Source organism: Meleagris gallopavo, chromosome 1, assembly GCF_905368555.1.
Source record: "Meleagris gallopavo chromosome 1, MGAL_WU_HG_1.1, whole genome shotgun sequence".
In the NCBI taxonomy this organism is placed as follows: Eukaryota; Metazoa; Chordata; class Aves; order Galliformes; family Phasianidae; genus Meleagris; species Meleagris gallopavo.
This window is the reverse complement of record NC_139404.1, coordinates 92,646,856-92,664,287: the sequence shown is the minus strand read 5'-3', so window position 1 is coordinate 92,664,287 and position 17,432 is coordinate 92,646,856. Positions and strand designations below refer to the sequence as shown.

Genomic DNA, 17,432 nt, shown 5'->3' with positions numbered 1-17,432 from the left:
TAGCCTTCCCATTCACATCAGTACATCTCTGCAGAACTGCCTTGATGGAGCCTGTGACTTGGCCTCTTTATTATGTACAAACATGTATTTGGAATTATGTATCCCAAATAAAATCTTCCTTTCTCTCAGTGCTTTTTCAAGACACGTGCAATCACACAATGGGCCATTATGCTGATCTCCTATTAATCATTAGTCTGAAACTGCACCAAAATGGCATTGTGCAAATTGAAAAGAGGAATCTTGCAAAGATTTCAGATTTATTCCTTAGCATAGGGAAAGGCGTAATGTCCTATAAGATTTGTCCCTGAAATCCCCATAGATACATATCTGGCTAATTCAGCAGCTGAATTCCCAGGAAAACATTTTTCCACTTTCTCCAGCACAGACAGAACACCACTGTCATAAAACTATGATAAATCAGGATACTTACCCTTTTTATATTGGACCTAAATTGCAGATCTAATAAAACCCTCACAGAAGTACTTGACAGGATGATAGTGAGTTAGTGTACCATTCTTCTACCTCCAGAAACTTCAGGGAATGGCTCAAGTTTGAGCTGCAATTTAAATGAGAACAGTGGATTCATCTTTGTCTAATCTAACTCATAGGATTCATTTTTTCCTTGTACAATCATTTGGACTCATGTATCTCCGTTGACTTCAGTACATTTTCTACAGAATCACAGCAGAATTAGGCATATCTAGTATGCAGGACCTAATAGAAATGTCAATAAATGTAGTTATACTAGCTAGTATATTATGAAAGAGTTCCCAAGGATGGTCTTCCACAGTAGGATAAAACAGATGAATTTATTCTGATGTAAACTAGAAGACACTGAGTTTGCATAAGGGTTGAGTTTGGCTATAAGATTTAGGACCTCACTCAAAGAAGGAAGACATGCATTTGCTCAAAGGCATTTTTTATACATCCCGAGAAAGTAATGATCTGTTATGATCTTACTACTATTTTGCTGAAAGCAGAAATTGATCTAAAATTTTAACAGATTATAATCCTTATATGACAAGAAATACCAGTAGCCTTTATACAGCAACATTTGTTTACTATCAATTTAATGCAACCACTCATTAAAGAATATTAAAGAATATTAAATATTAAAGAAATCAATTAATGAATCAAACAAAAAACAGCAAGCATCCACAAGATCATCTTTTAAAGCTTAAACACAGCTTTAAATAGCTTTGCAATTTCATAGAAGGGAAGAAGTTGACAAATTTCATGTGTCACTTTAAGATAACTTCATACAGGAGGTCTTTCATATACATAAGCAATTTAAAAATACATTCAATTTAAAAAGAACATGCTCTGTAAGATCTGGTAGAATGGGATTGTGAAACATAACATAGGCATATTGTTTTTCTCTCAATTAACCTTTCATGTAAGTGTTCAGTTGCAAAGCTCAGTGTAATAAATGAGACTTGTGTCTGCAACAGGGTAAAGTAAAATGGCAGCAACATGTATTTCTGGTAGAAATCAATTAAGGTGAATCCTATGTCAAATCAGTTGAAGAAAGCACTGTAATGTTTTTTGAGCTAATGAGATCTACTCAGGGCAATAATGTCTTGTGTTTCATTGCAGAATGAACGGTTCCACACCAAATCTTTACATGTAGTGTGAGGGATGCTGACACAATCAGTAGTCTGTTCCCTACAAAACATATTTAAAAGATTCTATGTAAGTAACATTATCCTACTTCCTCAGAATCTTTCCCAGCAACGAGTATAGGGCCATAAAATGAGATTCCAGCTGACTTTTAACATAAAAAAAAAGATGATGAAGATTCAGCAGACCAGGGGGAAGCAAAGAAATTATGCACACTTTCCTGAAACTAACTTGATTAAAGTCAATGGTCTTAGATAAAATTAAGATAACAAAGGCTTAATTTCTTAGCAATAATTCTTGTAGAGATCTTTTCTTCTAAAAGACCAAGTAACTACTCCCACAGCAGATAAAATAAGGGAGAACGTAGACTACTTCTTTTTGCTGGTTTTATTATGTGTTGTCTTTTTTTTTTTTTTTTTTTTTTTCCCCGGTCATAAAATAAATCTTTTTAGGATCAAAGAATCAAAAACCTCCTTCATCACGACTGTAAAGAAGTAGGCATTTACCTTTTGTCCATATTTTAAATTTAGTATTTTATTTTTCATGGAATCATAGAGCCATAGAATTTTTCTGTAGTTTTGATTTTAAAAGTAGACTTTGTTTTGTTATAGTTTTATTTGAGTCATGGACATTTTCTTTCTTTTTTTCTAGTAGTTTTACAGTGACTTTTGATTCTGTAGTAAAAAGCTACTTACTGTAATTCCCAAGTGTGTGTCAGGAGTTTACTTTTTGTTAATGCATATGGTCTTATATTACAAATGTAAATAAATCAATATTTAGTACAAGTCTAGATATATATGTTTATTTTCATGAATGTATTTGCCATATTCTTTACTAAAACTTTGTATGAATTTCTAACTGTATTTTCATTTATTTTTTCAAAAAGGGTATAAAGAATCATCGATTGTAAGTTCCAAAGCTGTAGAAAAGAAAGTTATCTTAGGGTTAAAGGAGTGAAGAAGGAAGAAAAAGGAAATATATTCCTATGAAAGATTTTAATTTGAAGTTAGAGGGTGGTGGGGTTTTTTGCACCAAAATATTTTTTTCATTTTTTTAGTTCAGTGGGAACATTAAAAAAAGCATAGAAATTAATTTTTATATGTACAAATTCTAATTTCACATAATGACAATCATCACAAGCAAGTGACAGTTACACATACAGCTCAAACTATTTCAATGTGCATATGATGAATAGTATTTGGGAGTTTATTTTTTCTTTTTTGCAGTTATATTTCATCTTTCCTCCTATATTTCGAAACTGATGACAAGAAAACCCGGAGAGGGTGGGCCACGAAGATGATAAAGGGCCTGGAGCATCTCCTGTACAAGGAAAGGCTGAGTAAGCTGTGTCTGTTCAGCCTGGGGAAAAGAAGACTGAGAGGGGATCTAATAAATGTTTATAAATATTTAATGAGAGGTGGGAGGCAAACAAATGAGACCACGGTCTTCTTGGTGGTGTGTAGCAATAGGACAAGGAGTAATGGCATAAAACCTGAATATAGGAAGTTCCATACTAACACATGGAAGAAGTTCTTTATGGTAAGAGTGATGGAACACTGAAATGGGCTGCCCAGAGAGGTTGTGAAGTTTCCTTCTATGGACATATTCAAGAGCTGTCTGGATGCCTACCTGTACCTACCTTTAGCAGGGGGGTTGGACACAATGACCTCTTGTGGTCCCTTCCAACCCCTGTGATTCTGTGAGTGAGATGTCCAAAAAGAGAAGTTTTCAGACTAAATGGCAAAGCAAGACCACATCAGGATGTTTGTAGCATTAAGGCCCTGAAGGGGTCATGAAGAGTTTAGGAGTCAAAGGGAACTGGAAATGGTTTGCTGAAACTTGAAAAATAATTGATTTCCTGGAAACAAAGAAAAAGATGTACATATCCATTATTAATCCAGAATTGTCTTCCTTAACAGATAGGTATTATTTTCTTAAAAATGTAAACTAGTCTACTTAACTTTCTAATACTTTTTTTTTTTTTTAAATGGTAATTCATTTTATAGTGAAGTGTGGACAGAAATATACATGTCTACACAAAAGCTTTGGCCAAATTAGATTAAGTTATAATGTTAGTAAAACCACTTGAAAAACAACACCTCATTAACATTTTAGTAGTTATTTTCAACTAAATTGCAGGATATATGAATCGTTTTAAATCTAATGAATGTTTCCTGAGTGGATGAGAAATACTAGCACTAACACAGTTTTTATAAAACAAATAAATAAACAAAAAGAACAAACAAACAGCAACAACAGAGAACTAACACAGCAGTATTTGAGCCACAAATGCTGTGTCACTTCACTTTCAAAAACAAAATTACATGAGACAGCTTGAGCCAATCTAACATCTTGTCACTGCTCCCTATTTCATACTGTCTCTATTTACCTTGCGTTAGCTGTAACATACATCAGATCTCTCCATGAGAAATTTTAGATAGTTTTCTGCTGGGTTAGTGCAATCAATCTTTTTGGTGATGATCTCGAGTAAAGCCTACAAAAGTGCAGAATCACACCATGGCATGGAGGAAGGAGCTGCTGCTGTTGCTGTTGTTGCAGCTGCTGCATAGGAGGAAACCTCCCCACATCTATCAGTGTCTATTGTGGAACTGACTCAGTCTTCAACATAATTCCACCCAGAGAGAGAATAGGTGATAGGAAAAGAACAAACAAAGAAACAAACAAACAACAACAACAAAAAAAAGCACCAAAAAAACAAGAGGCATTAAGCAATTAAGTGATGGTGTAATTAGGACAGTGTGACCTAAATGCTATCACAGAAATGTGGTGGGACAAATCTCACAACTGGAACAATATGATAGAGGAATACAAGGTTATAAGAGGGGATAGGCAAGGAAGGAAGGGAGGGGAGTGTTGCCCTCTTTGTTAAGAAGTGGATACATGGTGAAGAGCTGCCTCTGAGAAACAGCCATGATGAGATTGAGATCTTGTGGGTAAACGTTAAGGACCAGGCAAATAAGGGCCATCCTGTGGTCAGGGTTTAGTACAAGCTGCTTGATCATGGGGAGCCTTGATGAGGCCTTCTTGCTTCAGCTACAAGAAGCATCACCCTCTCAGTCTCTCATCCTGATGGGGGATTTCAATCACCCAGATGTCTATGGAGAAAGAAACTCAGTGGGCTGCAAGCAATCCAGAAGACTCCTGGAGTACACTGAGGATAACTTCCTGGTCCAGGTATTAGACAAACCAACCAGAGGTGAAGCATTACTGGAACTGGTAATCACCAGTGCAGGGGAGATCACTGAAGAGGTTAAAATTGGAAACATTCTCATCTGTAACAATCATACCCTAGCTGATCTCAATGATTACAGGCCTGAAAAAGAGTAGAGTCAGGCTGCTGAACTTCAGAAAAAAAAAAAAAAAAAAATATGTCTGGATGTTAAAGTAATGATTGGATAAGTTCCCCTGTGAAGGCGTCCTTAGGGACAAAGGAAGAGAGCAAAGCTGGTAGTTATTTAAGGACAGCTTTCTGGGAGCACAAAAGCTTTCCATCCCCCAGCAAAAGAAACCAAGCAGAGGAGGCAGGAAACCAGCACGGCTAAGCAAGGACCTGCTGTTAAACCTAGGGATAAGAAGGAAATGTACAGTCAGTGGAAGTAGGGATCTGTAGCTTGGGAAGACTATGGGGATGTCTTCCGGACAAGCAGACATGGAATCAGGAGAATCAAGGCACAGATGGAAATTAGTGATATCAGAAGTATCAAGAAAGGATTCTGTAGGTACATTGGTCAGAAGAGAAAGGCCAAGGAGAGTGTAATCCCTCTGATAAATGAAAGGGGAGAAATGGCAACAATGGACATGGAGAAAGCTGAAGTACTCATCAAGTTATCTGCTTCAGTTTTCACTGGCAGAAAGGGTGTCCACATCTCTCACATATCTGAAACCCTGGGCAGTGTTTGAGGGAGCATTATCCTTCCCATAAGAGAAGATTAAGTTTGAGATCACCAGATGAGACTGAATGTGTACAAGTATAACAGGTTGGACAACATGCATAACAGAGTCCTGAAGAAACTGGCTGATGTGGTTACCAAGCCACTCTCCATCATATTTGAAAAGTCATGGCTGTAAGGTGAAGTCCCCACTGACTGTTAAAATGGAAACAACACTCCAATTTTTAAGAAGGGGAGAAAGGAAGACCTGGGAAACTATAGGCATGTAAGCACTGTGTTTGTGCCTGGAAAGATCATGGGAAAGATCTTCCTGGAAGCTGTGTTATAGCTGTGTGATGGAGTGACAGCATCAGTGGACAAAGGAAGAGCAAAGAGTTCTACAAAGACTTTCATGTGGCCCTGAGCCGCATTCTTGTCTCTAATCTGAAGAGAGATGGATTCAAAGCATTAACTATTTGGTGCATAAATAAATAGTTGTATGATTGTAGCCAGAGGCCTGTGTCCAGGTGGAGTCCAGTGTGCAAAGCCCCAGGAGTCTGCTTTGGGGCTGGTGCTTTTCAATATCTTTATCCATGACATGGATAGTGGAATTGAGTATACCCTCACCAAAAGTTTGCTGATGACACTGAGCTCAATGGTTCAGTTGATACAACAGAAGCAAGAAATGCCATTCAGAGGGACCTGGACAAGCTTGCAAAGTGAGCCTATGTAAATTGAGTGAGGTTCAACAAAGCCAAGTCCAAGGTTGTGGCAATCTCAAATGTGTATAGACTAGGAGGAGAACTCTTTGAGAGCAGCTGTACTGCTCTCATCCAGGAAGGATTTGAGTGTTCTGGTGGACAAAAAAGCTGGATATTAGCCAGAAGTGTGAACTTGCAGACCAAAAAGCCAACTGTATCGTTGACTGCATCAAGAGATGAGACGAGGCCAGCAGGTCAAGGAAGGTGATTGTCTTCCTCTGCTCTGCCCTCATGAGGCTCACTTGGAATACTGTGTCCAGGCTTGGGGTCCCCAGCATAAAAAAGATGTAGAGCTGCTGAAGCTGGTCCGGAGGAGGGCCAAGAAGGGCTGGAGCAGCTGGGTTGTTCAACCGGGAGAAGAGAAGGCTCTCGGGTGAATTCACTGCTGACTTTTAGTACTTAAAAGAAGTTTATAATGGGAGAGACAGACTTTTTGCATGGTCTGATAGTGATAGGACAAGGAAAAATGGTTTCATACAAAAAGATATGAGATTTAGGTTAGATGATAGGAAGAAATCCTTTAGAAGGTAAGAAGAAGGTACTCGAAGGTAATGAGGGACTTGAACAGATTGCCCAGAGAAGTTCTGGATCCCCATCCCTGAAGGCCTTCAAGGCCAGATTGGATAGAGCCCAGCACAGCCTGATTTAGTGGTTAGCAACCCTGCCCACCACAGAGCCATTGGAATTAGATGATCTTTATGGACCTTTCCAATCCAAACCATTATATGATTCTATTATATGATTCTATGATAATAAATTTGACAGCTTTACTGTTTAGGATTTAACAAGCTTGAAAAAAGCTTAAATAGATAAATGATAACTGTGATGAGTAAATATGTGTAGATGTTACAAGTTGGTCATAATGTAGACAAAGGCCTTAAAAAGTAACATTTGGTTTTCAAAATTTCAGGAAAACCTGAAATTCTACTGAACTGAAATTCTGTTGGCTAGAAGAAATATGGCACTGCTGATAAGTCATATCATGTCTATTATCTCAGAAGTACAAAAAGTTAATTATTATGAGCACAGCAGAAAATATGCTACATGCTCCATCTGCAGCTCTTCAATGTCAAGAGCCTCCTACATTGTGTGGACATTGGGTGTCCAAATAGTATGTCAAACTTCTTTTTTGGAACACCACAATGTTTGAACACTGTTCTCCATTCTTATATAGAGACTGAGAGGAAATGGAATCACTGGAGCAATGACAGAAAAAAGTTTTAGCAGAAGGAAAAATAATATAACAGGAGCTACTAGCTGTGTATGTAATTATGCCTAGATATGACTTATTTTGTTTTTATTTAAAAAGCCACAATGTTGTTATTAAAATTCTACCACAGTAAGAAAGGTGAGACCATTAAATTGGTATGTCATTATTTAAAAGCTACTTAAAAGATGCATGGAGTGTTTCACAGTATTTTAGCTTCAGAAATTTAAAATATTATTGTAGGGAAAGAATACCTGCAACAAGCAGATACTGAAGATTGTACTAAAATGCCTTTAACCAAAGATATTAAATTACAGCTTCCTATATTAATTTTTTTCTCTCATATCAGCAAAGATTCTTACCTTTTTATATTTTGATTCTATACCTCTTTAGATTATGTCAGATCATGCATATCTCAACAGTAAAGACTATCTCATATGACTATCTTATAGACAAGAGGATTGATGTGAAGAAGTATTTGTCAAAAATGTCAAATAATGTAATGGAAATATTTTTGGCCATTGAGTGGGATAAAGACAGCAAGTGATAATGGGAAAAGTCACTGTAGAAATGTATGTTTTAGTGTTCGTGATGACTTCTTACTAGCATGTTTGCCTACTTAAAGGAAAGCAATAGGAGTAAAGCTAGACTCAATGAAATATATTCAGTTTCTTTAATATGTCCTGGCTTCTAAATTTTGTTTTTACTGGGGAAAAAATACCTTCTAAACAAAAAACCAAAACTTCAGTATTTGACTTATGGAACAAATTGCCATTTTCTCTGTGCATGATGGTTTTTCACCTGAACTACTTGAACCCAAAATAGCAACCGCAGGCGTACGAAGCAGAAAAATTTAACAGGGAATGTTACATTTGTATGCAACTGTTAGGGATACACAAATAAGAGGCATTGAGAAATCTCACGATTCACTGCTTAATTATCCATTCTTCTTTCACGCCACAGGAAAAATCATGTATAAAATCACCAGGTCTATTTCAATCATCAAGTGGACACAGCAGTTTCCAAATGCAGAGTCAATCCCCTTTCCTTTCATTGAACTCCACAGCATGCAGCACAGATTCTTGGCATAATGCTGAAGAACATTCTGCCATAGACATATTAATAAAATGATGCAAACCCTACTCTCCAGCTGGGAGAAACAAATTCACCACTTTCAGAATTCTAAGAAGGCTTATTTACTCATTTCAAGCTGTAAATAGCTAAGCACATATGCATCTTGGTAAGTGAAGGGTTTTGCTTTTTTTTTTTTTTTTCTTTTGACAACACCTGCAAAAAGAAAGAGAAGAATGATAAACTAAAGTATGTGTGGGATGATCACGTTAGAGTGATTTTACATCTACTATGTGATCAGTACAAAATGAATTCATTTTGATTTAAAGGGATAAACGGATATGTCAAAGAAAACTGCAAAAAATATCATTTTTTAGTTTTCCTCTTCTAGAACTATTTTTGTACTGAACCAGTTTTCTGCAATATTACTGCAAATGGTATTTTATAGCAATCTAAATTAAAATATTTATTATATACAAGTGGTAGTTTATGACCTATTTCTACAGGTCTTCACTTTGTTCACCTATCATCCTAAAATAAATCATACTTTTCCTTTTATCTTTCACTGAACACGCTCTAAATCAGAAAGCACTTATATAAATCTGAATGATCAAGAAACATGTTTGAAGTTCAACATTTCTAGCATCTCTGACATAGTTTGTCCATATGAATATTAAAATGAAACAATCTTGAAGACGTACACTCCAATTTATGGAATAATTTAACTCCAGAAATATTTTAGCAAAAGCATTATTAGCTCCTGTATGTAGCTAATCTATTTTGGTGATCAAATCAACTTTCTAATGTGCTAGAAAAGTCTGCATCATTCTTAACTGAGTGATCAGTCCTACTTAATGATACAGTGTATATTATAGAATTAAAATCACGTTGCTTTTTTTGTCCCTTAAAAAACAAAGTAAAGGAAAAAAATGTTGCTGATATGCAGTAGCTTTCCTCTGTCAGTAATCTAAATTTGAAGCACATATTTTTTTCCAAATGTTTAGACAAGAGTTGCTCTAAAGCTTGAGAACCAAGTATTAAAAGCTCATGTGGTAAATTTCTAAAATATCGGACTGGGATTTGGCAGGTTCAAATTCTGCCCAATTCTGTGTCAGCTAGGATGCCTTCATTTGCTTTCAGGTTGCTTATGCTATCTCATCAGGAAGGAAACGTTATTCATTATGGTTGATTCCAAGATGGATCCCATACTGAAGTGTTACAATAGCATCCCAGAAATGAGAATGATGATTATTATTATTATTGTTAACAAAATTAGTGATCTAAGGGTGGTATTTGTTAATAAATCACACTTCACTGAACACTCCCATGATTACCTCACTTCCATAACCCAACTAGTGACCAGTAACTTAGCAGGTCTGTAAATCAGAAGCAGAAGCACCCACTGCATTTTTATTATTTTTTTTTTAAATTTAATTCTGTACATTTAGAAGAACTGCTTACTTTTTCACTAAGTTGAGTCAACTAAAAACAATATTTCATTCATTTATTGGCCTGACATATGAACAAATAGTTGCTGTGATAATTACTAGTATGCTCCAAAGAAAGATCATGAATTTCAAAACAAAACCGCAGGATAAGAATTCTTATTTAGTGCCTGTCCTGCTTAATGTCCTTGGTAATACAAATGACAGAAAACATAACAGAGAATTTGGATTTGAAATTTGTTGCCTTTGGCATGATTCTTTTTCTTTTGCTTGTGTTCTCATCTCCCCAAAAGCTGTTCTCAACTATTTCAACTATTTAACCCTTTGATATGCAATAATACAGTACTGTTTGCTGAAAGCCATAATAGGACGTCTACTTAAGAGTGGAAAATCTTCAGCACTAACAACTTTATGAAATGCATCAGAAATAAAAGAGCCATTTGCATTGCTACAATTTCTTCAATCATTCTGGGAATCTCTGCCCACCTAATTTATACAGTTGTTCCAAAACTCACTTGACTTAGTTATTACTTTTATAGGGAAGTTTCTCAGGGAGTACCTGAGAAAGGTAATTTTCTGTATCTGACAGCCAGCTGTTCAGCAACAGAGAACAAATGAGACAGTTATCTGGCTCTTGAGTGAGTTATCCTGTGAGTGGGCTGGAAGGGAAGAATCATTGCAGGTGGTATGGGAAATAATAAGGATCTCCTTCAGACACCTGTTACTTAACTTACACTTGGGCCATCTAAAGTATCTAAGTATGGCTGTATATCTGATTGTAGTGGCCTTCTCAGAAGCTATTTAATAAAAAAAATTCTGGAGTCAATGTGATCTTATAGCTGTACTGTACCAAAGCAGTTTGGAAGCAGTCATCCCAGATATGTAGCGGTGAGAGGTTCTACAAAGTATTCACAATTGACCTAATTGCAGCTTTTCTGTATCTAAAGGGAACCTATAAACAGAAGGGGAGTCAACTCTTTGAAAGGGTAGATAACAGCAGGACAAGGGAAAATGATTTTAAATTGAAGGAAAGAAGATTTAGGTTGGATGCCAGGGGGAAGTTCTTTACTATGGGAGTGGTGAGTGCTGAAACAGGCTGCTCAGAGAGGTTGTGGATGCCCCATCCCTAGAGGTGTTCAAGGCCAGTTTGGAAGGGGCCCTGGGCAACCAGGTCTAGTATTAACTGTGGAGGTTGATGGCCCTGCCTGTGGCAGGGAAGGTGGAGATTGATGATCCCTGAGGTCCCTTCCAACCTGGGTCATTCTGTGATTCTGTGAATTGCTACTTCTGCTGATTAATTACCATACAAAGCAGCTGGACAACGTCGGCAAAGATGTGACCTAAAAGTACCCTTACAGTTGCTTTCTTTCGTACAGCAGCTGATGGCTTATGTAATCAGTTATCTATTCTGTTTAAACAGTTTTGTGAATGGGATCTTTCCCAGCAGTCAAATTAAAAGTGATTCTTCTTACTTAGCTTTAGAGTTTCTCTCTCAGTAAAGATTTTTCTCTGCATAGCATCTGCAGCACTTGTAACATTAACAGAAAGTGTCTCTGATTGATAAGACTTGACTTATTAATTGAGCAAAGGGACCAATTATAATATATTATTGGAATGTACCTTGGTCCCTGTAGGTATTGAGATTAGAATCACAGGAAATCAATTATTATGACAACTATTCTTTGGGGCTTGGATAAGAAGCTTGAAAGTTGTTGAAATAAAATATGAATGCATAGATGCAGATGTGATATAATTAAATACATTAAAATAATACAGGAGTTCCTAAAATATGTATCACACTACCACATCGCTAACAAAGGAACAGAAGAACTACTGTTGGTAGAAAGAACAGTTCATACAAAAATTGAAATAATAAAAAAAATCCAAATAAATGATAAACTTCTCAAATAAGAAAGCGTACATATGGATTCTCATATCAGGATATAACTTTGTAGTTTACCATATTAGAGATGCTCAGTATGATATAGGATATTTTCCTTGCATTTCAAAATATTTGATAGCATTTAAAAGGCTGAAGAGATATTGCTGAGATGAAAGCCTGTGTTCTAGATTATTTCAATGCATCCATGTAAAAAGTTCTAAATCATTATATGCCAAAATTAAAATCAGTCCTACAGGTCACCTGGAACTTAGCAATTTATTAAATGTTTAGCTAGTATAAAGTGGTTTCTCTGCATAAAAAGCTGAAGTATGTGGAACCAGAAAACAGTACAGTTCAAAAAGGCACTTCTAGTCCAGATAAATTCTATGCAGCATCGTGATCACCTAATGCCTGGCATACTGCTAAAGGTAGTATACAAAGCATTTGCAGGACGCTGTTATTTTGATGTAATATGCAATTTTACGTCAGTTCTAATTTATGTGGTAATTTTAGTACATAGAACTTGTCAGTGTTTGTGTTTCAAAAGCTCAATATTTTTCTTCCTTTGTGGCTACATACCATTACTACTATCTAGATGACATCTTAAGGACGTGCAATTCCAAAAGGCACAGAATTCTATGCTTGAGTCTATAATAGGAAAAAATAATAATAGTAGTAATAATAATAAAAAGTCTCCCTAAGGTAAAATAGCAAATTAAAGCTAGAAGAATATAAAGGCAACTAGAATATGGCATAATTTTATTGGACCTAGCCATGTAATTCCACAACCATCAATTTGATCATATATTCTAATCACATAAGTCCTATATAAAAGGTGTTATCAGCACGTGTTTTTAACTGGCAAATGAATGTTTCTCTGAATATATGCTTTTTTTTTCCCTATCCTGTTTGTGTTATATGCTCAAACTTTCAAGAGGTGGGATACTTTCTAAAAATAACATTTATTTGGTATATTGTAAAAATGATTTATAGAAGGGCAGGGAATAATCTGTGCTGGTTAGTTCTTAAAGGGATTTATGATTATTTTCTTAAGTACTTTCCCTTCATATTTGATGCTTGCCAAATCTAAACTTTAGCGACCACAAATCATTCATATAAAGGAAAAGCCTTAAGGTTGCATATCTCCAGTTTTATTCTGCATATAATTTGATAATTGAATTTTAGAATCTCTGAAAAAAATTGTACTGATAAATATAGCACAATCTTTTATTAGAAAATGGTAATAGATCTAGTATAAAATTATCTCATTTGTCTGGACATTCTTTTACATTTTTTTCTTTTCACATGAATGTGACAATTATCTTTTGTTATTAGTGCTATAGTGAATAAGACAATAGAGGTCACTGTTGATGGTGTAAGCTGAGAGTTGTCCTGAGGTTTCTTTCTTCAGAAGACACTATCATTTATCTTTTTCAGAAAAAAAAAGAAATGCTGACATTTTGTAAACAAAATCAACTGGCTAAGCAGACAGCACATAGAATGTTCTGTATTCAAAGACCTTTAAAAGCTATTATCTGATGAACATTTATGAAAAAAATAAATATTACAATGTGTAGCATTATTTTACCATTTTAGTGAGGATATTTGCATATGGCAAAGACAGGGAGGTTTGTACACAATGTGAAGCTGACATGTTGGCATCACTAAAAAGATGTGGACTAGTCACTTTTGAAAGGTCATTCTCCAAAGGAAATTATTTTTCTCTGTTATCTCACATACAATTGTTTAGTTTTCAAACTTTCTGAAGGCATTCAGATTTCAGTGTAATCGCAATGGTGTGTTTCATTAACTACAGAAAAAAGATTGTGAATGACCTTTCATCAGGCAAAAGACATAGCAGAATTGGCAGCTTTATGTATTTATTTTCAATTAACTATAAAAAAGAAGCAAAGCTCCAATTTCCAGCATTTCAGGCTATGCAGATTCTAAGTTTGAAAATTAAAAGAAAAATAAATCTACATGAAAAAGGAATGACTATTTAAAGAAATGTAAATGAAAGTTGAGAGCAGCATCAGTGAGAGAATACAGCATATTTAAACAAACTAAGAAAGAAGCCAAACATCTGTTTATGGCCTTTGCTACAACACTTGCCCTTTTTCATCACGATTTTTGCTTCTTTATAATGTTTTTAGATACATTAAACAGTCAGGAAAGGATAGTTGAAAACAACCAACATGTATGCTGAGAGTTCTATCAAAACACAACCTTGAAGTTCATATAGTTTTCTACATAAACAATCAATGGCTTCCAAGATACAGATCTGATAAACTGTAGACCGTTTCCACTTTGCAACCTGTCTGTTCTGCACATTAGTATCTTTCTGAAATATATTTAGCTGTGATAGTGTTGAAAGAGAGTGAGCAAAGAGCGTAGAGGAAACAGTGTGCATCCAACTCACGCAGGTGTTCAGTTGCAGCTTCCAATTGCAAGATCTATCTCCATAGCAGTAACTTCCTTGTGTGCCCCAACACTTCTCAGATAGCCTGAAGAAGTACCTTGAGAATTAGGTGTGATGGCACAGAGCTCCATGTGGAAAATATATGAAACTGCATTGATCGTTATTATATAAAGAGTTATCACTGCAGCAGAAACATGCTTTCAGAGCTCACTAATAAAATCACTTCTGGGTCCCATCAGATTTGTCTCATATATGTAGTATTATCTCCACTTCTTAGCTTTTTCTTCCTTATTAAAGGGTTCAGCTACAGATAAGGTAAAGAGCTTTCTTGATCAAAATAATTTAGGTTAGGTTGCAGCTCCATATTGCTCTTGAAGAGACAGTATCCTTCAAAGAACAGAACATTACTACTACATTTTGGTGAAGCTGCTCTCAGAGTGGATCTACACGGGAATGACCCTATACTTACTGAAGTCAACTGACCCAATATCTACTGAAGGCAGTCAGTGGACAGTGCATGGATCTTTTCCCATTGTTTTTGGCCTTAGGTACATGTAGATAATGATGAGTATGTTCTGTAGCAGGGAATGACTGTTGGGTAGTACTTGTCACTGCTTCTTGGATTGATCTTGCTGCACACCAAGGTGTTCCTGATGGCAGAATAATTCATCTGAAATCATAATTCCTTATTAAATTAAAATAAATAAAATGTTATATATTTTGAGTATTTGCATTATTATTGTTATGCCAGTTTATGAAGAGCTATAGGAATATTGCTGTATCAAAAGTCAGGAATAATTCAGCTTTTAGGATTTCCTTTACAATAACCATTAAGTTCCTTTTTAATTTCTCTTTTGTTTTTCTTTTTTTGTGAGAGACACACAAAAGAGAGAAGTTCACATATTTTTAAAGGATCTCTGTCAAAGCAAACTGATAAAAAGCAGTCCTAAATTAGCCCATCTCTTGAATCCTTTCTTTGTCAACTCTGCCTGCTTATAGAGCACTGAAAGGTGGTTATGACACTGCTGTGGAGTTAGTAGCGCTAGACATATGCAGAAAGATAATATTTCTCTTTCTAGGAATAGCCTACCTCCAAGGAGTAGAATTCAAGCAGTAGAATTCAAAACCAAATTCTGAAAGTAATTTGGCCACTGGAGTATTATCCCCACTGTCGAAGTCTTCATTATGTTATCACCCAGCACTTACACAAATTAATTATGATTATATCAGAGGAAAGCACAGATATCAGACTTTTATATCAAACCTTTGAAAATTTGTAGCTCAGTGGCTTATTTTAGAATTCATATTCTAATACTTTTTTGCCTACACATGTCTAGTCGTAGATGAGAATGGCATAAAAAGAGCACCAACTTCCACGAAAGTTTTCTAGTGTCACTATCCCAGCAGTGACAACTATTTTCATGTAGAAGGGAGAGCTTAAATGTACTGGATTCCACAGTTTAGCTTCTCCCAATTAGGCATAAGAACATAACTTCAAGCAGGCTATGGTTTAAAATGCTTAAAATGTGGTTTATTTATTTGATGGAGAAGGAGAAAGAGGCTTGAAATTTGCAAGTTGAAATAGGTGAGAGCACTTACATAGCAAAGTCTTTTAGAGTAAGGTTTTGAGTTTGTTCCTGAAAGAAGTTAGAATGGATTCATGTAGGGTTTTGGCAGAATGCATTCCCCAGCAACCTCTCTTTGACTACAACATAAATAAATAAAGGAAAGTGCAGTGAGAGCCTTTCTGCTTTCAAATTCACTTTGAAATTAATTTTTATTTCCAGTGGTATTAGTCTGCCTTCCACCCATGCATATCATCGGTAAGTGTACTTTTTAGCAGGATAAACAAAATAGAGTATCCAGTCAATTTTGCAAGATCTGTAGGAAAGTTGTTTTGTTAAAATCACAGGTAAGAATGAATGGATTCTGGAGTACTCTGGAGAGACTTTCCCTGCCTTGTGCTAGACCTTTTGTACTACTTGCTTGATACTTTCTCTAGAGGCACAAAACTGGCAGGATTGGCATGCCAGCTGGTGGCCCATTGCCTTGGACTGTGCATTCGGGGGCAAAATTATCAAGACAGCCTACAGCCCTGTTTTGTTGAGTCAACACTGTTACATTACTAACAGTGTCTATTGAAGATAGAAGCATCCTGGTAACCTCACCATTAGTAACTATAAGTTATATAGCTGTTACAGACCTTCCCAGCCAAGAAGTTTCTTTGTAACAAAGCTCCAAGACTTCCCTGCCATCTATAGGTGACATAAAGAGCACTCATTTCGTTCTACAGTAAGCCCTTCCCATCTAGCTTCCCTCCTCTCAGGCATGTCATGATATCTAATGTCGCACATTTTACTATTCATATATTCCAGGACAATATAAATACATATTTCCAAACAAAAAGAGGATTCAAACATTGTTGAGGCTTGTTTTAAGAAGTATATTTAAAATGCTTTTACGGTGATGCCTAATTTTGTCACAGAACAAAAACTTCTGTCTCGACACTCATTGATTTTCCCATTTTTCTATATGTCTTTGTTTCCTTGTCTTTTTATTATTATTTTTTTTCCCCAATTTGAATTAGAGCTGTACAGGTGTATAACTCCCAGATTTTTGAACACATGGCATTTTCTTGTCACAGTATTAAAATTGTTTGTGTATCCTTGAACTATACATTTTCATTATTAAAAATAATAGGACTTGTATTTAATTTGATACTATGCTGCACCAAAATAATTCTGGTAATCTTATTATTTCTACTTGTATAACATTCCTAAAAACTGTATCTGTTATAATGTTTTTTTTCTACTAAAAAAAGAGTTCTTCCCAATTTCCCTCAAAATATCTACTCTACTCACTTTATTTCAGACATCAGTTAATTACATTCTACACATACACAAACACACACACAGAAAAATGATTTCATTACCCACCTCCCTGCTGCTATCTTACTTATTTCTATAAAACATGTGCTACAAATGAGTGAATATAAATGTCATTGCTTTTCATACAAACAGTTGCACAATAACAAAAGGAGAATCAAACCCAAATGTCATAGGAAGACTTTACCAAACACATGCATCCTTTATCTAAACTGATATGAAAGGATGCATCAGAATTAGCAAGCTAGGACA

General features: G+C 35.7%; 1 long non-coding RNA gene across 2 annotated transcripts in view; it reads left to right on the top strand.

Annotated features, from left to right (window-relative positions):
- The window catches only part of LOC146545519 (uncharacterized), a 45,231-nt gene extending 28,091 nt beyond the window's left edge, over positions 1-17,140 (top strand). For both annotated transcript variants that reach the window (XR_014887574.1, XR_014887572.1), the window contains exons 3-4: positions 1,597-1,692; positions 2,847-17,140. This is a non-coding gene — a long non-coding RNA (uncharacterized LOC146545519). The remainder of the gene's footprint in view (positions 1-1,596; positions 1,693-2,846) is intronic.
- The last annotated feature ends 292 nt before the right edge of the window (positions 17,141-17,432 follow it).